This window comes from Amblyomma americanum, chromosome 4, assembly GCF_052857255.1.
Source record: "Amblyomma americanum isolate KBUSLIRL-KWMA chromosome 4, ASM5285725v1, whole genome shotgun sequence".
In the NCBI taxonomy this organism is placed as follows: domain Eukaryota; kingdom Metazoa; phylum Arthropoda; class Arachnida; order Ixodida; family Ixodidae; genus Amblyomma; species Amblyomma americanum.
The window spans coordinates 33,118,974-33,140,695 of record NC_135500.1 but is presented as its reverse complement, the minus strand read 5'-3'; the positions used below and the strand labels follow the sequence as shown (position 1 = coordinate 33,140,695).

General features: G+C 51.4%; 1 pseudogene; it reads right to left on the bottom strand.

Annotated features, from left to right (window-relative positions):
* Positions 1–902: 902 nt before the first annotated feature.
* On the bottom strand, positions 903–5,322 carry LOC144129444 (uncharacterized; annotated as a pseudogene).
* Between the last annotated feature and the right edge of the window lie 16,400 nt (positions 5,323–21,722).

Here is a 21,722-nt window from a genome sequence, read left to right as displayed (position 1 = left end):
TCGATTAGAATCAGAATTGGAACAAATTGGCGAGTGAAAACAGATACTGCGCCATTTCCTTTCCCCCAAAACCAATTATTATTATAATATTATTATTATTAACATTATTAAAAAGGAATGATATCGTGTTTCCTCACATCCCTTACGTCGTGCGCAGGCGAACTCATGGAAAAGGCAGTACACACGCATCTCTCCAACTATTTTGAGGACAACGAGCTACAGCCACACATGATGTATAGATTCAGGGCACACTTGTCCACCCATGATGTGCTTCTGCAACTCAAACACAATGTCATTGATCCCGCACGCAGAGACAGTAACCGAGCGCTTCTAACCCTCGACCTCAAAGGAGCGTTTGACAACGTCAGGCACCCCACGATCCTCAACAACCACAGCACGAACTGTGACCAGCGAGTCTACTCGTGCACCTGCGATTTTCTAATTACGGGCAGAGCCATCAACATCAGCACCAGCACGAAATGAACAACGCAAGTGAAGATGGGCACGAGAGGCAGACCGCAAGGGGCAGTACTATCCCTACTTCTTTTCAACATTGTACTCTTAAATCTCCCACCCCTTCTCAGTTGGGTACAGGGCATACGCCGCGCACTTCACACTGATTCTATAACCATCTGGACAACCACAGGAAATATGGGAATGACTGAAGAACAACTACAAACAACAGCAACAGTACAGAATTATGCACACGCGTGTGGACTAACGTGTTCTCCCGAAAAATCTGAAATGCGTTTTCTGTCAACACAAGAATCTGTGAACGGTCGGCAGGCAGGGAACAAAGTGTGTTTATTATCAGACAAGGGGCTGCTTATATAAGGAAATGTACAAGCATGAGCATGCGCACTTCGTACCGTAAGGGCACGTGTTAACATGACAGTGCGCATACTTACATCTTCCTTCTTTTCGAAGAGAAAAAAAAAGGGGGGGGGATTTTACGAATTCATGTCAGGGACCTAATGCTGTGGTCTCTCTCGCAGAGGTTAACGTTGTGGCGGTCTACGCAGACGGTCACTTCTACGAAGGATGGCCTCAGGTTGTAGCTCCGCCATGTGGTCAGGCTGGGATACCGACTCCGCAGAAACTGTCCCTTCAGGGTCCGACATAGGTTGCATTTCTTTGGAACTGAGATGCTCCCTGGTGTGCCGCAGCTCTTGCCCGCTGTCTGTAAGTAGGGTGTACGACCGAGGTGTGCCTGCAGGGCCTACAACCACAGCTGGCGACCAGGTTCTGCGTTTTGTGTCGTACACGGATACTGGAGACCCGCTGCGAAGATGTGGTAGACGCTTGGCCGTCCGGTTCTATAAGATCCGCCGCTTCTCTCATTTCCTGGAGGCGATTGCGAACGGATTGCGGTGGCACATGTAGTCTGCGGCTCGAGGTGCTGGGGGAGAACCGGCAACTGCGTCCTTGTTTGGCGGCCCATCAACCTTTGAATGGGCGACTTTAGTTGCTCGTTCCTTGGCATGTTTCGCCACTCAAGCAGGGCGCTGTAAAATTCGAGGGTTGCGAAAGGACACTTCGTTATCAGTTTTTTCGCCTCCTGCACTGCACGTCTGCCATGCCGTTACCACGAGGATAGTACGGGCTTGAAGTTACATGGTCAATTCCGAGCTGCGCAGCAAAAGAGCGTAAGCACGCGCTGTTGAAAGGTGGTCTGTTATCACTGCACAGCTTTGCCGGGATTTCATGAGTCGCGAAGACGAGCATGCACGCATCGTTTATCGCTGTCGCTGTTGTCTTACGTAGCTTTTGAACCTCGAAAAAAACGAGTCGAAATCTACGAGGATTAGGTAGGACTGGTCATCGTGGTGGAAAATATCAAGCCCGACTACTTGCCATGGCAGGCCTGGTATCTCGTGGCTCAGCATAGGCAGTCTAGTGTTCCTGCGCTTGTACTTTTCGCACGGTACACATGGCTTAGCTAGAGCTGAGATGTCTGCGTTCATGCCGGGCCAGAACATTAGTTCTCTGGCTCTCATCTTCATATTTTCTTCGCCTCCATGTGCGGCGTGTAGCTAGCGCAGAATTTACGGTCGCTTGGCAGGAGTAATGACTTTTTTCATTCTGAGTAGCAGGCCTTCCTCAACGTGCAGCTCATTGCGATAACACCAGTGTTAACGCAGGGCATGCGGCACATGGTTCTTCGTTTCCGGCCATTCTGTGCTCGAGTAACGGCGCAGTTCAGCCATACTAGCGTCTTTGTTAGTTTCGTGCCGATTACTCTCGAGCTGCTAATCTGACACAGGAAGCGAAGAAATAACGCTTACTTGAAATTGTTCTGTCTCGTCAGTTCCGTAGCACTCGGGAGGCGAGAAAGCGCATCAGCTAGAAACAACTTTCCTGGTTTGAACGTAACCTTGATTGGGAATGTTTGCAAAACAAGCCTCATGCGCTGCAATCGTAGCGGGCATTCACAAAGTGGCTTTTTGAATATAGATTCCAGAGGCCTGTGATCCGACTCGACGGTAACCTCTGACTGCCCGAAGATGTAATCATGAAATTTTGTGCAACCATGAACAAGCTCACCGCTCGAGGCCAGGGCATCTACCAGCAAGCCGCGCTGCGTCTATACAATGCCGCAGCTTTGGGGGCGGTGCTCTATGCGCTGCCGCTCGTCACGGTGCGCAAGCCGTGATGGAAAAAACTCGAGCTCCAGCACCGTATAAGTCCCTGCGCGTGTGCCTAGGCCTGCCCAAAAATTCTCAGTGCGCCGCAACGTTGGCCGAGGCAGGAGCGTGGCCACTTGAGCTCCAAGCAGCGCGCAGGGCACAATCACATCGACCGGCTTCACCGAGCACCGGACGGCGGCTCGCTGCTGCAGCGTATGCGCTCGCACCCGCGCTCACGAGTGGGCGCGGCGCTGCTCGAGTATGAGCAATTGACACAAGGCCCACCCCCCTACGGCTCCTGCGCGCCCTGGCCTGCTGCCTCGGAGGTACAGCGAGAGATCGTCGGCATTGCGGGAAAGCGGAGCACACCCCTCTGTGCTGTGCAGCAGCTGGCCAGAGCCGTCATACACGAGGAGCTCCAGGACCATCTCCTCGTGTACACCGACGGCTCAGTGGCCCGCGACAGCTGCTCCCTTGCTGCGGCGGCTACCATCCCCGCCCTGCGACTGCACAGCCAGCAACACGCAACCTTCCTGGGCTCCTCCACCACGGCGGAGTTGATGGGGATCCGGCTCGGGCTGGACCTGCTGCTCACCCTCGGCCGCCCAGGAGTGCTCTGCTGTGCGACTCCCGCGCCGCCCTCAGCCGCCTGCAATCTAACGGCCGCGGTACCCCACTAGTGCGGGAAATTCGCTCGCGCATCGAGCGCCTCGCGCAGAGAGGATGTGCCGTGCGTGCACAGTGGGTGCGCGGTCGCTGCGGCATCGCTGGCAACGAAGAAGCTGACGACCTCGCGACCGCTGCACACAAAATACCTGCCAGCGATCTGCCCCTTGCGCTGGAGGACGTGCGTGCGGCCATCCACGACCATCTCCGAAAGTAGCACCCCGACCCACGTATCGCAGGAGGTGAGCGCATCGACAGTATCGCCGGCTGTCTCGCACTTACACGGTCACAACGTGCAATGATCCTCCGCGCGCGCATTGGCTGCGTGTGGCCCGGGGAACGACGGGTGCGTCACGGAATCGCGACGAGTGATGTGTGTGACGGATGCGGTGCAGTGGAAACACTAGAACATCTGCTCCTTCACTGTGCCGCGTTCGCCGATGCTCGTCGCGATATGCTCGCGGCCTATAGGGCGCAGGGCATACTACCAGACTCCATCAAGACGCTAATGTGGCCGCAGGGCAGTGCGCGCACTCGTGAGCGAACTTTGGTGAGCCTCTGTGCATTCCTCGAACACACGGGCTTGACGTCTCGTCTGTTCTCAGTCAGGTAGTTACACGCAGTGACCAGACGCTCCGCGAGTCCTACCTTGCGATTAATAACTGGACGCCCCACTCCAGTTGTAGCCAACATAGTGCTGTGCGCGTGCGTGATTTAATTCTTTTAAAATGTACTAATCACGCCCACAACCTGGACACATTTCTTATTGTGTAAATAGTTGGTACATATTACTTCTCCCCTATCCTCTCTTCCTATCCCCTCACCTCTTTCATTTCATTTCTCCATTCTGCCTGCTATCCTTTATTTCCGCTGCCCCAGCTCAGGTGCTTCAGTATCGATGGCAGATGCCGGGGCTAGCAAAAACCTTTTCGTTCCTTTTTACTATTATTTTAAGAAAAAACCACTACCACCACCATGAACAATTGCCAATATTTCCTTCTCGATCTGCGCGTAGCGCTGCTGTGCTGCTGTTAACGAACGGGGTGGGTAGGCAACTCGCTGCCCGTCCTGTAGAAGAACGGCTCCTGCTCCATGCTGACTGGCGTCTACTGACAAGGTCAATGGTTTTCCTTGGTTAAAATAGGCAAGGACTGCCGCCTTTGTGAGGGTCGCTCGAAGCTGACGAAAGCTGTTATCTTGCTGGTCTGTCCAGACCCGCGCGACGTCCTTTTTCAACAGCTTGCGAAGCGGCGCTGATAACGTCGATATGTTAGGGACAAAGCGCGCCACAAAGTTTATCATGCCGAGGAAAACTTGCAGTTCCTTACGGTTTTGTGGTGGCGGAACTTTCACGATGTCATCGACTCTGCTGTGGTCCAGGAACAGCTCCTCTGGAGTCAGAATGTGGCCCATGTAGCGGACTCTGGGCTGGAGGAAATTGCACTTGTTCTTATTGAGCTCCATATTGTGTTGTCTACACCGGGTCAGCAAAGCTACTAAATTTTTGTCGTGCTGCTCTCGCGACCGTCCCCAAACCAATATGTCGTCCATAACGACGGCAACGCCCCTCAAGCCCTCTAGTACCTGGTGCATTACCCGCTGAAAAATTTCCGGCGCGGAAGCGATGCCGAACGGCATGCGCTGGAATCTATCGCCCGTACGGCGTGCTCATAGTGCATAAGCGGGAGCTCGGCTCGTACAACTTAATCTGCCAGAATCACGAGGATGCATCCAGAGTAGAAAAGAATTTCGCTCCGCGCAGCCGCGGTAGGATATCTTCTAACGTCGGCATGTGGTAGTGCTCGCTCAGAAGTGCCTTATTTAAGTCAGATGGGTCCAAGCATATGCGTACTTTTTCTTTCTTTACTACCACAACGATGTGACTAGACCAGGAAGTCGGTTCTGTTACCTTAGCAACGACGTCGTCGTGCTCCATCCGGTCCAGCTCAGCTCGGACGCGCTCCTGAAGGGCGATGGCGATTCGTCGCGCTGGCTTGACGACGCCTCGAGCTTCAGGTGTCAGCTCCATGTGGTAGGCTACGTCTTTGATTTATCCCAGCTCCTGAAAAACATCTCCAAATCTTTCTACTATTTCCTTAGTTTCCAAGGCGTCCACGGTGTTTATGCCGCCTATCAACCCTAAGCGTTCAGCAACCTTGCCGCTCAATGTAACAGGAACTGCTTGTTTCACGATAAAGAATAGCGCCGTGGTAGACTGCGCTGCACTGGCGACCTGAAGCTCAATCTTCTTTGTCGCTTTTTCTATGTGCCCGAAAAACGACCGTAGCGTAGAGCAGCAGTCTTGTGCTGGCTTCGTAGTTATGTTTCTGTGTGTCGCTTCGGGCATGACGCAACAGTTGGCTCCGGTATCAATTTTTGCATCGTATGGCGGAACCTGCGATCTCGACAGTCGCTGACCAGCGGTCGTGGCCGTCAATTGCATTGACTCCCAGGGTTTAAAGGAAATAGCCGTCGTCCTCTGCCATTTCGACCTGTTTTATCTTGCATGCTTGGCCCCCCCGGTCTCGCTTCTGGTTGACGGTATGCTTGGCCCCTCGGTCTCGCTTCTGGTTGACGGCAGCCACGCGCGAAGTGGTTTCGGTCGCCACACTTGTTACAGCGCTTCCCTTGCGCAGGGCACATTGCTTTTCTGTGTTCCGTGAAGCATCAGTTTGGGCAAATTCCGAGGCTAACTTTCAATTTCCCAGCATGCACGGTAGCCTCATCTGTAGCGCTTACTTCTGCCTCCCTGATCTCGTTAAATTGTTCCTTCGCTTGTTCCCTTGCTCGGCATATTTCCACTGTTTTGGCATACGACGGGTTTTCAGACAGACTCTTCTGCTGCAGGTCCTTGTCTCTAACTCCTAGAATAATTCGACTGCGCAGTAGTCTGTCCTCTAGCTCTCCGAATTCGCACAAGCGAGGAAGAGTTCGGATATCAATTAGCCACTCGTTTAAAGATTCGCCCTCAGGTCGATCTCGGGAGCCGAAACGAAACTCGTTGAACGTTAGATTCTTGGCTGGTTTGTAGTGGGCCTCGAATTTTTCAGTCAGCTTATCGAGGTCTTGCTTTTCGTCATAATTTGCGAATTTGAAGGTATAGAACTCCCGCCTTGCTTTTTCACCAGTTGTCACAAGAAGTGCTGCTGCCTGAACTTCTTTAGGCTGCTTCCTTAGTCCGGTCGCCATAGAAAACAGAGTAAACTCACTTTTCCAGGTGATCCAGTTCTGGTAAGCGTCACCCGTACTTTCCAGTGTATTTGGCGGTGGAAGAACCGTCGACGCCATACTTCTTTCTCTGGAGTGCACTAGGGGTGCAGCTGGACGAAGGGGCGGGGACGAGCAGCGGTGAACGCGGCTTGCGAAACGCGTCGCCGTCCCACTTTTGACACCATGTGAACGGTCGGCAGGCAGGGAACAAAGTGTGTTTATTATCAGACAAGGGGCTGCTTATATAAGGAGAGGTACAAGCATGAGCATGCGCACTTCGTACTCTAAGGGCACGTGTTAACATGACAGTGCGCATACTTACAGAATCAAGGCACCATCGACATCCACAATGACAACCCACCCATCAAGGAAGTTCAGACCCTCAAGAGATTGGGTCTGTACATAAATAACAACGGTAACAACCTCCTCTCCCTCCAGAAACTCTGGCTCGTGAGCAAGCAAGTCGCCAGGAGATCGCCAGGATAATGACTCGGATATCAGGGATGCGAGAAGATGTATATCTGCGACTGGTGCTAGCTTTCGTCGTAAGCCGCGTCGTCTACGCAGAACCCTACCTCCACCTCAAGAAGCTTGACATCAAGAACATCGACGTCATAATCAGAACAGCCTACAAGAAGGCTCTGTGCCTCCATCTTGCGACATCGACGGACCGCCTCTTACTACTGGGCGTCCACAATACGATAGACGAGCTGATAGAGGCACACCTCACAGCACAGCTGGTACGGCTCTCCACTACTCGCACTGTCCGACAAGTCCTCAGTGATATAAACATCAATTGTCCCCGACAGCTAGACACCAAAAACGACATCCCAGCCTTATAGAGAGGACCATTCAAGGCAGCTCCACTACCCAGGAATTTGCACCCCGATTTTCACCAGTCAAGACGACAAGCACGAGTCGAAGCTATGAAAAGGCAGTACGGGGGGCGCGAGGGCGTGTTCTATGTCGATGCTCCTGGCCTCGAGCAGGGAATTACGGCCTTCGGTGTACTGCACCAAAATAAAGCAATGGACGGACTAGTACTGGCTACCCATGACAAACTAGTTGCTGAAGAAGTGGCGATTGCTCTAGCTGCAATTATCTCAGGGGCAAGATCGCGCTGCTAGCATGTAAAATCCTGCAAGATAGGTAAACCCGTGGCTACAAAGCCACACATAAACACTTAATATGGGTATCAGGTCATCAGGGCATTCCAGGGAATGAGAGCGCACATGCCTCAGCCGGAGCATTTCTCCCCCGGGCGCCCAACAAGGATGTCGTGGAACCTCTTACCCCACTACTATCTTACACTGACATACTTCAGCACTTACGATTATCCCGTCAGGTCTACCCTCCGTCGCCTAAGAGAAAGGGCAGGAAGTGCACCTCCGGAAGCTACAGACCAACTCTTACAACAACCCACGAAGACTACACGCAATAGATCCGGACTCATTTGACTCACAATGCAAATTCTGTGGGGAGAAGGCAGACCTGTACCATATGGTATGGGCTTGCCAACAAAATCAGGCAGTCACTATTAAGAACCACCCAACACAGGAGGGGTGGGAGGCAGCTCTGACCAGCTCGGACGAAACGAGTAAAAAAGAACTCATCGAAAGTGCCCGGACAGCAGCCTACGCCAATTTGGTTCCGGACTAAGAGCTCCAGCCGCCGCTACAGCCTCCTAAACAATTTCATTAAACATTTTCGCCACCATCGTGTTCACTCTACGTCAATCGAATTGAACGCCCCTCAATTTTTTCTTCCTACTTTGACCGCGTCCCTTCATTCCTTCCATCATGGCGCAGTTGCAGTGCTCACTGTGGGCGAGGCATGTACTGCTAATTACTGCAGCTTATCTTTTATAATAACCAGTTTTCCTCTTGACTCTATTTGCCCTCTTTCAGTAGGCGCCGCCTCCAGACGCGAACCCTCACATCCCTTTACACTGGGTTTTGCTGCTACAACGCCCTAACCAACCCCTCTTGAACCCTCTGCAACCACCCCATCGCCACTCTCACCCACATTCTATTTCAATGCTTGGCGGATCTTCCTCATCTGGGCCTAGAGCACCTCACGAGCTGTGAGAAGTGGGAGACCCTGCTACGCTCTGAGGACCCGGTCCGGCAGAAGACAGCTTCGGACCGGGCAGCCAACGTCATGTACAGTACGAACATGAACGTTTTAGCGCAGTGGGGCCTTGAGGGAGCCCTGGGGCCTGCGTGCCCCAAACGCCTCTGTTTTAATAGAAGTATTTACTAGTACTGTAGGTAGGCGATGCAAGCATATTGCTGCATGCTGATGGATGAGCAGACGACGAGGACAGTGTGTGGGGCTGTGCGTGATTCAGGCACCTTGTCGGAGCGCAGTATTCTAGGCTGTACCAATGCTACTCTGGCAGGTGTTCGTTACACATGACGGTGGTGCAGGGTGGATTCTTATCCCTACGTGCCCCCCGAAGGCCATTTATGAACACGTGGACTCTGGTCCATCGCACTGCGAGCCGCCGACTACAAGGTCAGTCACCTGAGTTCGAGCCCTTATCCCCTAGGACCAGAGTTTCAGCCGCTATGCACAGGTCAGAGGCGGCAAGTGCACGGCTAGTGGCGGAACCTCACCTGCTCAATTCCTGGTCCTCCAGCCGTGATTGCCACTGACCTTCCATGGCGAGGTGTTCGAGGACGCGAAGGACTGGCTTGACGAATTCGCACGCGTCACCAGGTACAACGGCTGGGATGCAGAGTCAGAGCTTCGCAATGTTGCTTCGCTCTCGACGGCTCGGCGCGGACGTAGTATCAGAACCAAGTGGCAAAGCTACCTTCCGGGGGGAAGTCTAGAGTCTGACGGGAACCCGTCTCGTCGAGATGGTACATGACGAAAGCAGAAGGCCCCGACCAAAAGAAAAGATAGGATGACGTTTCTGCTCCCCCACGGGAGCCTTGTTCACAATGAGGCATAACGTAGCTTCATCGTTTATTTATACACGGCTTATGAACGAACCCTGGCACCTGGCGTAGATTGGGGGCAAGTTTCCGTCATTTCGATTAAGTGTGTGCGCTGTCGTCTGAATATTCAGCGATTCCAGATAGAGCCGTGTCTTCCTGTCCCTTTCTCTTGCGATAACATGTACCTCTGCCCAGTTTATGTTGTGTGCGGCGGACACCGAGTGCTCGGCAAGCACATTTTGATCTGCGCGCCGGTTTCTGACATCACTCTAGTGATCACGTATTCTTCGCTCAGTCACCCGACTCGCCGATATACACAGACGGGCAGTCCGCACGTTGTATCGAATGCACGACACCTGAGAACTTTTCCTTCTTCAGCTTGTCTTTGACGTGCACAAGCTGACTCCTCAGTTTCCGAGCTGGCACATGCGCGGTCTTAACTTTGTAGGACCGTAATATGCGCGCCAAAGGTTCGCTGATGCCAGGAACATAGAGAATCGCGGCTTGTTTCTGGGTAGCGGGATTAGCTTGCAGCCTGGGACGTTCCATTTGGCGCTGTACAGAGTAATAACGTGTACAGGATAGCCACAGGTGGACAAGTCACGCCGTACGCGCGTCTTCAGCAATCCAGTCTTCTCATCTGAAACAGATTTCTTTTCGTCGGAGGAGCGATGTCACCACAGAACGTTTCTGGCAATCAGGTGGTACCGGCTTGAAATTGAGGTACCGGCCGGTGTGCGTGTGTTTTCTGTAAATGGTGAAATTTAGACGTGAGGACTGCCTGGAAACGATTATATCTCCCAGTTCCCTGGTGTCGTGTATTCGATACCATGTGCGGACTGCCCGTCTGTGTATATCGGCGACTCGGGTGATTTTGAGCCAAGAATGCGTGATCGCCAGAGTGAAGTCAGAAATCGGCGCGCAGATCAAAACGCGCTTGCCGACGGCGCGCAGATCAAAACGCGATTTCCAACGGCGCGCAGATCAAAACGCGATTGCCGAGCACTCGGTGTCCGTCGCACACAACATAAACTGGGCAGAGGCACGTGTGATCGCAAAAGAAAGGGACAGGAAGTCATGGCTCTATCTGGAATCGCTAATTATTCAGACGACAGCGCACACGCATAATCTAAATGACGGAAACTTGCTCCCAATCTACGCCAGGGGCCTAGGTTCGCTAATGCGCCGTGTATAAATAAACGACAAAGTTACGCTATGCCTCACCGTGAACAAAGCTCCCGTGGGGGAGCCGAAACGTCATCCAATCTTTTCTTTTGGTCGGCGCCTTCTACTTTCGGCATGTACCATCATGACCAGACGGGTTTCGGTCAGACTGAAGACTTCAAGGATATTCGCCAGGCGTATGGCCAACCCATCATCACTGAGACACGACGCTACGTTTCGTTCACAACCCGGATCGCTGCATTCAAGGGGCACCTTCAGTTTAACCTCGCCTGCAAAGCCCAAGGTTTGATTCCCCGTTCCTTACTACTGCATCGGCCGGTTTGCACAAGCTTTGAGTTGAGTGTAGTCTCAAAAGCGGAACGACAGCTTCTACAGGCTAGGATCCTAGAATGCAAATACAAAATCAGAAAGCTGGGAAACGATGTGTTTTTTGCAAGATGGCGGTTATAATTCAACTGCCCGGATGAATTCCCTAGCATACAACTGCATGCGAATTTCCAAGCTGGCCTTCGGACGCGAAAAGCTAAGCTGGCTCACGAAAACCAGTTGGAGAGGCTGAGGCGGAGCCGAGGAGACAGCTCTTCGGAGGCCCCGAAATCGTTTGTGCGGAACCTTTCGTCCTGTTAAAGAACCCCAGGCGGTCGAAATTTCCAGAGCCCTTCACTACGGCGCCTCTCATAGCCCGAGTCGATTTAGGAAGTTAAACCCCCTTAAACCAACCTTTTGTCCTACCAGCCGAACAGGACGGAGGTGTCTGTCTTGAGCCTTGGCCTGAATTTCAACGCTGGCTCCACTCCCGACACCAAGAAGGTTATATGTGCTGCAGAAAATGCTTTGAACCAGGTTGACCCGTCGCGCCGAGACGAAGCCCACACACGCGTGGTGAGCGTCCTTTCCAAGCTTCGTTTGCATTCTTCAGTCTGTCCCCTTACGCGCCAAGAAAAAGAAGCTATTACAAGCCTGCGCACCAACGCAGAAATTGTGATACTTACGGCCGACAAGGAGAATGCCACTTTACTTTTAGATAAGTGCGATTACAAAAAGAAATTGCTGGCCCTCTTGGAAGGCGGTCTCACTTACGCTCGTCTCGTTCGTGATCCAACGGTCAAGGTGCAGAGAGAACTACAGAAATTGCCGGCCGACATCTTTCGAGTAGTGCCCCCACAGCACAGGTACCTGTATTTCTAACTGTTGTGCCACAATGGTTCAGCCCCGGCGATCTACGGCCTACCAAAGATTCACAAGCCGGACGACTCTCTGCGTCCTGTAGTGGATTTTACGCGCTCGCCGCTTCAGAATCTGTCAAAGTTTCAGCACAGAGTAATCTCTCCTCTCGTCGGCAAGAGCCCTACACACTTGCGCAATACCCAGCACTTCATCGAACACTTTCAAAACCTTAAAATCAACGCTAGAGAAATAATGTTTCTTTCCACGTAAAGACACTCTTCACAAGTGTGCCGAATGACCTTGCCGTAGAAGTATGCACCGCCGCCCTTGAATCACACCCATAACTGCCAGAAAGAACTCCGATAGATGTGCATGAACTGACCCGCCTTCTGAGAATCTGCCTGTCAAACACGTAGTACTTCACTTTTCAGGATGCGCCGTTCAGGCAGATCCACGGAGCCGCCATGGGTGCATCGATTTCCGTGATAGTCTCTAACTTGGCCATGGAGGAAATCGAAGGCCGTGCTTTTGCGTCCTTCACGCCTGCCCCAAAAGTGTTCCTGAGGTACGTTGACGACTGCTTTTGCATCCTGAAGAAAGAAGCATTACATGACTTTACTATTCTCCTCGACAGTTTGGAGCCTAGCATACAGTTCACCGTTGAAGAGGAAATCGACGGCCGCCTCCCGTTTTTAGATATACTCGTTTCCAGACAGTCTTCACGTCTAAATTTCACCGTTTACAGAAAACCCACGCACACCGGCCGGTACCTCCATTTTAAGTCCGTTCACCCTCATTGCAAGAAACGCTCTGTGCTGTCATCGCTCCTCCGACGAAATGAAATCTGTTCCAGAGGAGAATACCGGATTGCTGAAGATGTGCGCGTACGGCGTGGCTTTTCCAGCTGTGGCTATCCTGTACACGTCATGGGCTCTCTACAGCGCCAGACGGAACGTCCCAGGCTGCAACCTAATCCCGCTACCCAGAAATGAGCCGCGATTCCCTATGTTCCTGTCATCAGCGAAGCTTTGGCGAGCATATTACGGTACTACAAAGTTAAGACCGCGCATGTGCCAGCTCGGAAACTGAGGATTCAGCTTGTGCACGTCAAAGACAAGCTGAAGAAGGAAAAGTTCTCAGGTGTCGTGCATTCGATACAACTTGCGGACTGCCCGTCTGTGTATATCGGCGAGTCAGGTGACTGAGCGAAGAATACGTGATCACCAGAGGGACGTCAGAAACCGTCGCGCAGATAAAAATGCGCTTGCCGAGCACTCGGTGTCCGCCGCACACAACATAAACATAAAGAGAAAGGGACAGAAGTCACGGCTCTATCTGGAATCGCTAATTATTCGGTGGACAGCGGACACGCTTAATCGAAATGACAGAAACTTGCCTCTAATCTACGCCAGGTGCCTGGGTTCGCTAATGCGCCGTGTATGAATAAAAGACGAAGCTACGTTATGCCGCACTGTGAACTAGGCTCCCGTGGGGGAGTCGAAACGTCATCCCATCTTTTCTTTTGGTCGGCGCCTTCTACTTTCGTCACCTTCCTGGGGGTGGTTCCGTAGCCAGCTGCTGGCGGCCTATGCCAACAATGACCGTCGGGAACGAGCCGAGTCTGCGCTGCAGTCTAGAAACCAGCGACCAAATGAGAGCGTCGCAGTGTACTAAGACATGTCCCGCCTGTTCAAAGTGGCGGATATGAACATGTCCAAGGACTATAAAGTGTGCCAGCTGATGCGTCGCATCAAGCAAGAACTGCGCGCTGGGCTTGTGCGCAACCCACCTGACCCAAATTCAGAATTTCTAGCGGAGCCCACCCCTGTCGAAAACGCCGCGCTACGACGAGCTTGCAACTACAACGGCGACGTGAACACCGTGTCACCAGTCGTGTTTGCGTCAGGCTCCAGCCGCTCCGTGGACGCCCTGAGAGAGCTCGTCCGGTATGTTGTGAAGAGCTGCGCAAAATGCATCTCTCTCAACTGCCACCGTCGCCGCATTTTCCGTTGTTAGGGATGTTATTCGTGACGAACTGATGCAGGCATCCCCCCCCCCCCCCCCCCCGCCTACCCCGTGTCCATCTTCTGGCTGAAGCAAGACTCCGGAAGTCTGACGTGTGGCGGCTGTTACCACTGCGGCGAGGCAAGGTTGCGTGTGTGTCCTTATCTCCGAGCTGGACTTCATGGTTTTCATCCGAGGACCCCGTGCCTATGCAATTGTGAACGACCCCACGATATCAAGGATTACTGTCGGCGTGCCAGAGCTACTGTGAACTTCCTCGTCCCGAGCCTCGCTCACCTACCTCTACCCGCTATCGTTCGCCGAGCCCCCCTCCCTCGACAAGCCGTTCTCGCCGCTCGCCGAGCCCCCATCGGGATAGCTAGAACCAGCGGCTTGCGGAGGTGAGGCTGCTTACGATCGAACAGTCCAACATCTTGCATCGCGCTTACGGCCAGATGACGGCTATTGAACGAGGACACATGGTAATAACAACGGACACGCAGCTTCGGACTCTCGACGATTTCGCATTTACCGCGTAGGCCGATAAGGCCAACGCGGCCTACGCGATAAGGCCTACGCGATAAGGCCTACTAAGATGCAAAACCAACTAGCCCATTCAGCTGCTTTACCGATAAGGGAGCCGACTATGTTGTCATGAGCAGTGAGCTGGCAAAGAAACTCGAGAATGTTTAAGCCACGTGGACTGGGCCTCCACTTCGCATGGCTGCGAGCACCTAATTACCCATGCTGGCCGGTGTACTGCGAGGGTTGAAACCCATGGATTCGTCTGCGTTTGTGACTTTGTTGTCCTCCTCTATTGTTCGCACGACGTCATACTCGGCTTGGACTTCCTGCAAACTAACGGTGCAGTTATCAATTTAGAAGAACCGCGTGTGATGTTTTCGCCTACCCATGTCATTGCGAGAGCCAACCCAGACGACTCTAAATGCCGGCCTTGCGTATTGCTGCTGACGACGTGACGGTGCCGCCGCGGTGCATCATGATGGTCCCAGTGCAAAGCGATTCACCCAGTAACCGCGACTTTATGGCGGAAAGAAATTTAAGCTTTCTACTAAAGAAAGGGATATGTGCTTCAAGAGGGCATGTTCGTTTACAGGATCGCTGTGCAACACTCTTGCTTACCAATTTCGGGACTGAGTTTCAACACATTGCGAAAGGAAGAGCCATATGTTACACATTATGTTGAGCCCGCTAAAATATGTGCTCTGGAGTCGCGAACGCCAGCAGGACGCGATAAAGCCAGCTTTGAATCTACCGTGGACATCAGTCTCGGCTTGTCGGCGGATCAAACACAGTGCCTGTTAGAGCTTCTTCAGGATTTCGCCTGCTGCTTTACCACGTCATTAAAGGTAGGGCGCACCCCAGTAGTAAAAAACCGCATTATCGTCATCGAAGAAGTAAGTCCAACATCCCAACACCCATACCGAGTGTCGCTGATGGAAGGAGATGTTATTTGGAGCCAAGTGCAAGAAATGCTTACCGATGACGTGGTCCAACCGTTCATCAACCCCTAGGCTTCGCCTGTAGAAAGACACCTTGCAATTGTGCGTCGATCATCGGAAGTTAAATCGCGTCACGAAACACGGCGTACACTCACTTCCACGTATCGATGAGGCCTTGGATCAACTGCGTAATGCTAATATTTCTTCGTACTCGTCCTTAAGAATGCCTACTGGCAAGTAGAAGCGGACGAAGGGGAGAGAGAGAAGACAGCATTCGTCACCCCTGACGGCGTTTAATAATTCAAAGCACTGCCCTTCGGTCTCTGTTCTTCGCCAGCAGCATTCCAACGCATGATGGACACCGTTCTCTCTGAACTGAAATGGTAGACATGCCCAGGGTACCTGACGATGTCGTGAATTTCGCTTTTAGCTTCGAGGAACATCTCAACGGGCTGCGAATGGTGCTACAGGGGCTCCGTTCCGCCCAGTTTGCGATAAAACCACAGAAATGCTACTTCGGTTTCCAGGAGCTCCGTTTCCTTGGTCACCTGATCAATGCTGAGGGAGTTCGTCCGGACACTTAGAACACCGCTGCTGTGACAAAGTTCCCGCGCGCGACCGAGAAAAGTCCGATCGAATGTTTTGGCCCTCTGTGCCTACTACAGGCGTCTCGTCTAAAACTTTTCAACAGTTGCCGACCCCTTACACTACTTACCAGAGTAACTGTTCCTTTTCAATGGCTAGAGGATCAAGAGGTCGTCTTCAACGAGCTAGCAGGTGGATACACTCTGTCCCGATACTTGCCTACTTCGATGAACAAGCTGCCACTGATATTGATACCGATACCAGTAATGTTGGCCTCGGTACTATTCTCGTTCAGTGGCAAGACGGCAATGAGAAAGTTATAGCATGCACTAGCCGCTCTCTCTCGAAGGCAGAGGCAAATTCCTCGACCACAGAGAAAGGATGCCTTGCGGCACTCTGGACGATCAGCAAGTTCGGGCCTCATCTCTGTGGCCTCACGTTTCGAGCTGTGTGTGGCCACCATTCGTTATGCTGGCCAGCCAACCTCAAAGAAAGACACCTCGGGCCGGCGTGCGAGGTGGAGCCTCTGGCTCCAATAAAACGACATCGCAAATTGTCTGCATGTCCGGTGCTTTGTTTGTTACCAATTTGGCAATGTCCAAAAGAAGGTGTACCTTATAGGTATAGCTGTTAAGGTGTAACTCGGACTTATATAAAGTTAGAAAAAGGTGCTCATACATGTCGGTAACTCTCATGGTTTGATAACTGAAAAATAAATGACTCCATTGTGATCTTATTTGGATAACAGTTATAGCTCTTTTATAGTTACAGCGCCTTTCTGCAATATCAGAAGTTTGTATTTATTCGAAGTTGTCGTACTGACCCGAACTAGTTTGAAATAGAGTTGGTACTTTGTGGGGATTAATGTATTAAAGCGAATAAAGCTATGAGGGATTCCGCAGTGGAGGGCTCCGGATAATTTCGACCACCTGGGCTTCTTCACCGCGCGCTGACATCACGCCGTACACGGGTCTCTAGCATTTGGCCTCCACGGAAATGCGACCGCCGTGGCTGGGATCGACCCGCGTCTTTCCGGTCAGCAGCCGAGCACCATAAGCACTGAACCACCGTGGCAAGGAAAACAGAGCTCGGTAAATCATTTCTTCGAAGGTACGTACTTCCACAAAGAAGACGGGCACAAACGAAGTAACACATTAGACACGTACAGAGCGCAACTGCCAACTGTTTTATTCTTTTGAAATCAGCTACATTTATACCATCGAGAACTTAAGTACGTGCCTTTGAAGAAGTTAACGAACTCGCTCAAATAAACGTAATAATTGGCAAACCTGAAGCTTGAGTCCGGTCGGTAATGTCCATTGGCAATTCTGAAGGATGCCAAGCACTCGAGCTAACTGTTTTTACACCAAGTGTTTTTACTACATCTGTTATTTTTACACCCTGAGTTATGCCCTCATCAAGGATATATTTCACATTTTTTGCTGTAAATATTACAGATCTAGTTTTTTCCGCGTTGATAATGAAAGCATATTTCTTCGGAACCATGCATGTAGCTTGTGCAACACATTGTTGGCTTTGCTATAATTGGTGACGGTAATTCTAGGACCATTTCATAAATCACGGTCACTTCAGCTTTCTGCATTGCTGTCGGAAAAATTCCTGAACTAAGCGAGGTAATAAATATATGATACCAAAGGGCATTTTCCGTCCAATACGTAAAGAACGGGAGGCAGGTTTAAACCATACTCATCTTGATTCTTACTTTTTAAATGTTTAAGTACTGCTAATACTTCTTCAACTCAAGAAGCATCGAAAATACTATTAATATCGGAGCTAAGAATGTTTTCAATTGCTGCAGGGTCATGCGCACACTCTGCAGTTGTAACGTAGCGAAATAATTATTGAATTTATCTGATAGGACCTTTCCAGCACACATGACGACACCAGTTGGTAACGTTTAAAGCGCATCTTGTGATGTGCGATTCAAAAGCGTGTTCAGTTTAGCCCATACTTTTGATTGCATGATCACTGACTTCATCGAACATATTGATGTAATAAGTATGCCAGACGTTCTCAGAACAGCGTTTACTCTTTTATGGCGTGCTTTAAAGACAGCGAACCTGTCTGGGTGACGCGTCCTTAAGAATTTCTGACAGCCTGTATTTTTTAGAAGTTATTTTGAGTATTTCTGCTGCTAATCAGTTTATATGAAGAGGTTTTTTTAATGGTTGCAAATTTGGGCAAAAAACGATTAAATAGTTCAGCATTGCTCCGTGAAAAACCTGAAATGCTATCAAATCTTAAGTAATTTTCGACCGTCTCTGCAAAGCATTGGAAGTGGTACGGCAATACATCTACTTAGGGGAAACAGTGAGCGTATATCCGGGCCACAAGAGCTAAAGAACTATAGGCGAATAAAAATGGGGTGGATTGCATTTGACAGGTACTATCAAGCGATAAATAGCAGTTTACCGGCATCCCTCAAGGGTAAAATGCATAACAGCTCTATCTTACCTGTACTAAACTTTAGAACAGAAGCGTGGAGGATAACGAAAAGCCTTGAACTGAAATTGAGGTTAGTACAGCGACCTATGGAAAGGAAAAGGATGGGTTTAACGTAAACAGACCGGCCGAGAGCAGAGTGGGCAAGGGAGCAAACGTTAATTCATGACATCCTGTTAGAAACCAAGAAGAAATGGGTATGGGCCGGGCATGGAGTGCGGAGGCAAGTTAACAGCGGAGTGAATTCCAAGAGAGGGCAAGCGCAGCAGGGGGAGAGTACACATGGGCCGTTGAGGTTAGTTGGTTTTCGGGGATAAGGAGGCCGCAGCGCACATAACAATGTTGATTGGAGGGATATCAAGGAGTCCCTTGTCCTGCAGTAGACGTAGTTGACGATGATAATGCTAATAACGCCCATCATTTCTATGGCGATAAAACTGGCAATGCTGTTAACTATACCCTTATTGATCAGGAATTCTGCACCTAGTTTTTACCTCTGGCAAACTGCAATAGCATACTACGAGCCTATCCTTGAGCACTGTATATGTCTCATCTGTCTTCTTACATCCCGTTTACTGCCCGATAGCTCCTCGAACAGCACGGCTAGGCTGGCGCCACTCGACAAGGTGCCCATTAGAAACCAGTAGTATCCGGCACTGGGGATAGAACGCAGCACCTCACTATACGAGGCGGATGCTCCGACCACTAATGGTGACTTCCAATCGCAGAGTTGGAGCACTTCGGCAGCAACGTTTTCTGCTCTTTTCGGAGCAGCTGTATTCCAAACGCACATCTGAGCCACGGATCGCGTCTTCCAATCGTAGACATTGAGCGGTTTTCAAGCCGAGATTGCTCCGTAGAGCAGTCGGGACTGCTCCGCCGAAATCGGCGGAGTCGACCGGAAGTTTTCGTGACGTTCTTTTTCAGCGGCGCTAGCGACGTCCTCCATTTCCGACGGCTTGTCGCGTCCGCCGCGCCGGCTCCTCTCCGCGCTCCGTAGCAGACGATCAGCTTCGCCCGCCGCTATGGACTCAAAAGTGAATCGCGCGAAAAGCGCGGGCAAGCGCAAGGAATGGCGGGTACTTCCTCCAGAAGTTCGCGAGTGCCACCTACATGCTCTGGTCAGAGCAAGTGTACTCCAATCGCAATTTCAGGTCGCGCGCTTTGCGCCGGATTCAGGCGCTCTGTCACAGAGCGTGCAGACCGCTCCGGGCCTGCGATTGGAATTCACCATAAGCCACCGCTGACCGCTCGGTCTCAACATGTCCGCCTTTACGTTTCGCCTCCATCGAAACGCGGCCACTGTGTCTGGGATTTGATTCTGTCCAAATCCGTTTCTTCTCTTCGCCTGCCGCTTTCCTCAAACCACTACAAAAAATTGAAAACTGATTTTGAGAAAAGGAAAAGCCGCAGTAACTGTTTCACTTCTCAGAGGACACCACAAATGCGCCATGAGGGAAATGAAGAAGGAGGAAGGGATACAAGAGGTGCCGTAGTGGAATGCTACAGATTAATTTAGACCACATAGTAATCTTTAACGTACAGAGACATTGCACTAGAGTCACTGGAAGCTTCCAGTGGCTGTACATGTCACAGCACAAGAGCACCTCTTGTGTGCTCGGCCGAGATTTAACTAGGTCTTCCGGCTCAGTAGTCGAGCACGCTAACCACCAGTTGGTTTTGCGGAAATAAATGGCACAGTAGCTGTCTCATATCTCGATAGACAGCTCCTCCACGCCGTAAGGGAGGGAAGGAAGGTGCCAGTAAAAGAAATGAGACAAGGATGTGCCATAGAGGACGACACTGAAATCCAGAAGAGGGCAAATACGGGCTGGTTGGTACATTTTTGAAGAACTAGCTAAAACAGCGTTTCGGAAGACGAGACAAGATAAGGCGTTAGTCCTCCTCTTGTCTCGTCTTCCGTAGCGCTGTTTTATCTAATTCTTCAGACACCGAAATGATTTCGACCAGTTGGGGATATTTAACATGCACTGACATGGCACAGCACACGACCGCCTTTTGCCTTTCGCCTCCATTCTCTTACCATTGAGCCACCAATAGTAATGGAGGGGATGAAGGAGGGAGTGAAAGAAAAAAACAAAGAAAGAGGTGCCGCAGTGAATGACCCTGGAGTAATATTGTAACGAACACATGCCCCCGTAACACAGGGACAGCACAGAAGACTGCCCTCCGACAAGATGTATGAGTCGCAAACAACCGCGTACAAACTTTTACAACCTCGTCTGCTCGCGGCATTTCTCCCTCAATCAAAGCAGCGGTCCAACGCCGGCAACTAAGAGAAGGTCAAGAGGGTAAAGCAAAGTGCACTGTGGGGAGTGCAATGCATAAAGTACGGTAAGACTGGCAACACAGCGTGTTGCAACCAGTCGTGGTTATGTATCATGCGCGTCACGTGGATAGTCTGGGTCGGAAGGCGCCTCCGTGTTAAGGATATTGGTCCCGCGATATAACTTCGTACGCAACATCACTAAGACGCCCAACTGCCTCGTATGGACCGAAGTAGCGGCGGAGTAGCTTGTCGGGAAGCCCTCGACGACGCACGGGCGTCCATACCGACACAGGATCCCCGGACTCATACCGGCCGTCTCGGCGTCGGAGGTTGTAGCGACCAGCTTCGAGGTGTTGCTGGCGTTGAATTCGGCATCTTGCGAGCTGGCGGGCTTGTTCAGCTCGCTGTACGAATGTGTCAGCGTCAGCACAGGCGTCGGTGTCATCTTTGGCGTGACCAGTGGGTGGCATGGCGTCCAGCACAGTATAGTGACACAACGCCCGTAGGCCAGTTGGAAAGTGGTAAAACGGGTTGTCTCCTGCTCGGACGGACTGTAGGAATAGGAAAATGTTGCATACCGGCGAACTTCCCACGTGCGATGCTCTGCATCGACATACATAGAGAACATGTCTGCGAGAGTCCGGTTCTTCGTCCCGTGTGCAGTGTTCAGCATCGACGTACATCGAGAGCATGTCGGCGAGCGTTCGGTTGAGGCGTTCAGTCAGTCCGTTTGTTTGCGGATGATAAGCCGTAGTCGTCTTGTGAGTGGTATGGGTAAGCTCGAGGAGAGACCGCATTAAGTCAGCCGTAAAGACGTGCCGCGGTCTTTGATGACGAAATGTGACGTGATGAAAACTCTGGATTTTACAAAAATGAGCCATTTCTGCAGCTGTAACACGGGGAAACGGCTGTGCCTCGGCCTACTGCGTCAAGTATTCTTTCGCTACTACAATCAATTTGTTCCCCGAGGACGACACTGGGAATGGGCCCAGCAGTTGGTCCATGCACGCTTTTTGGAAAGGCGCTGAGCGATGGTATGGGCTGGGGAAGCTCTGCAAGTTTCACGGGTGGCGTCTTTCGCCGCTGACAGTCGCGGCATGTCTCCAAGTAATGCTGG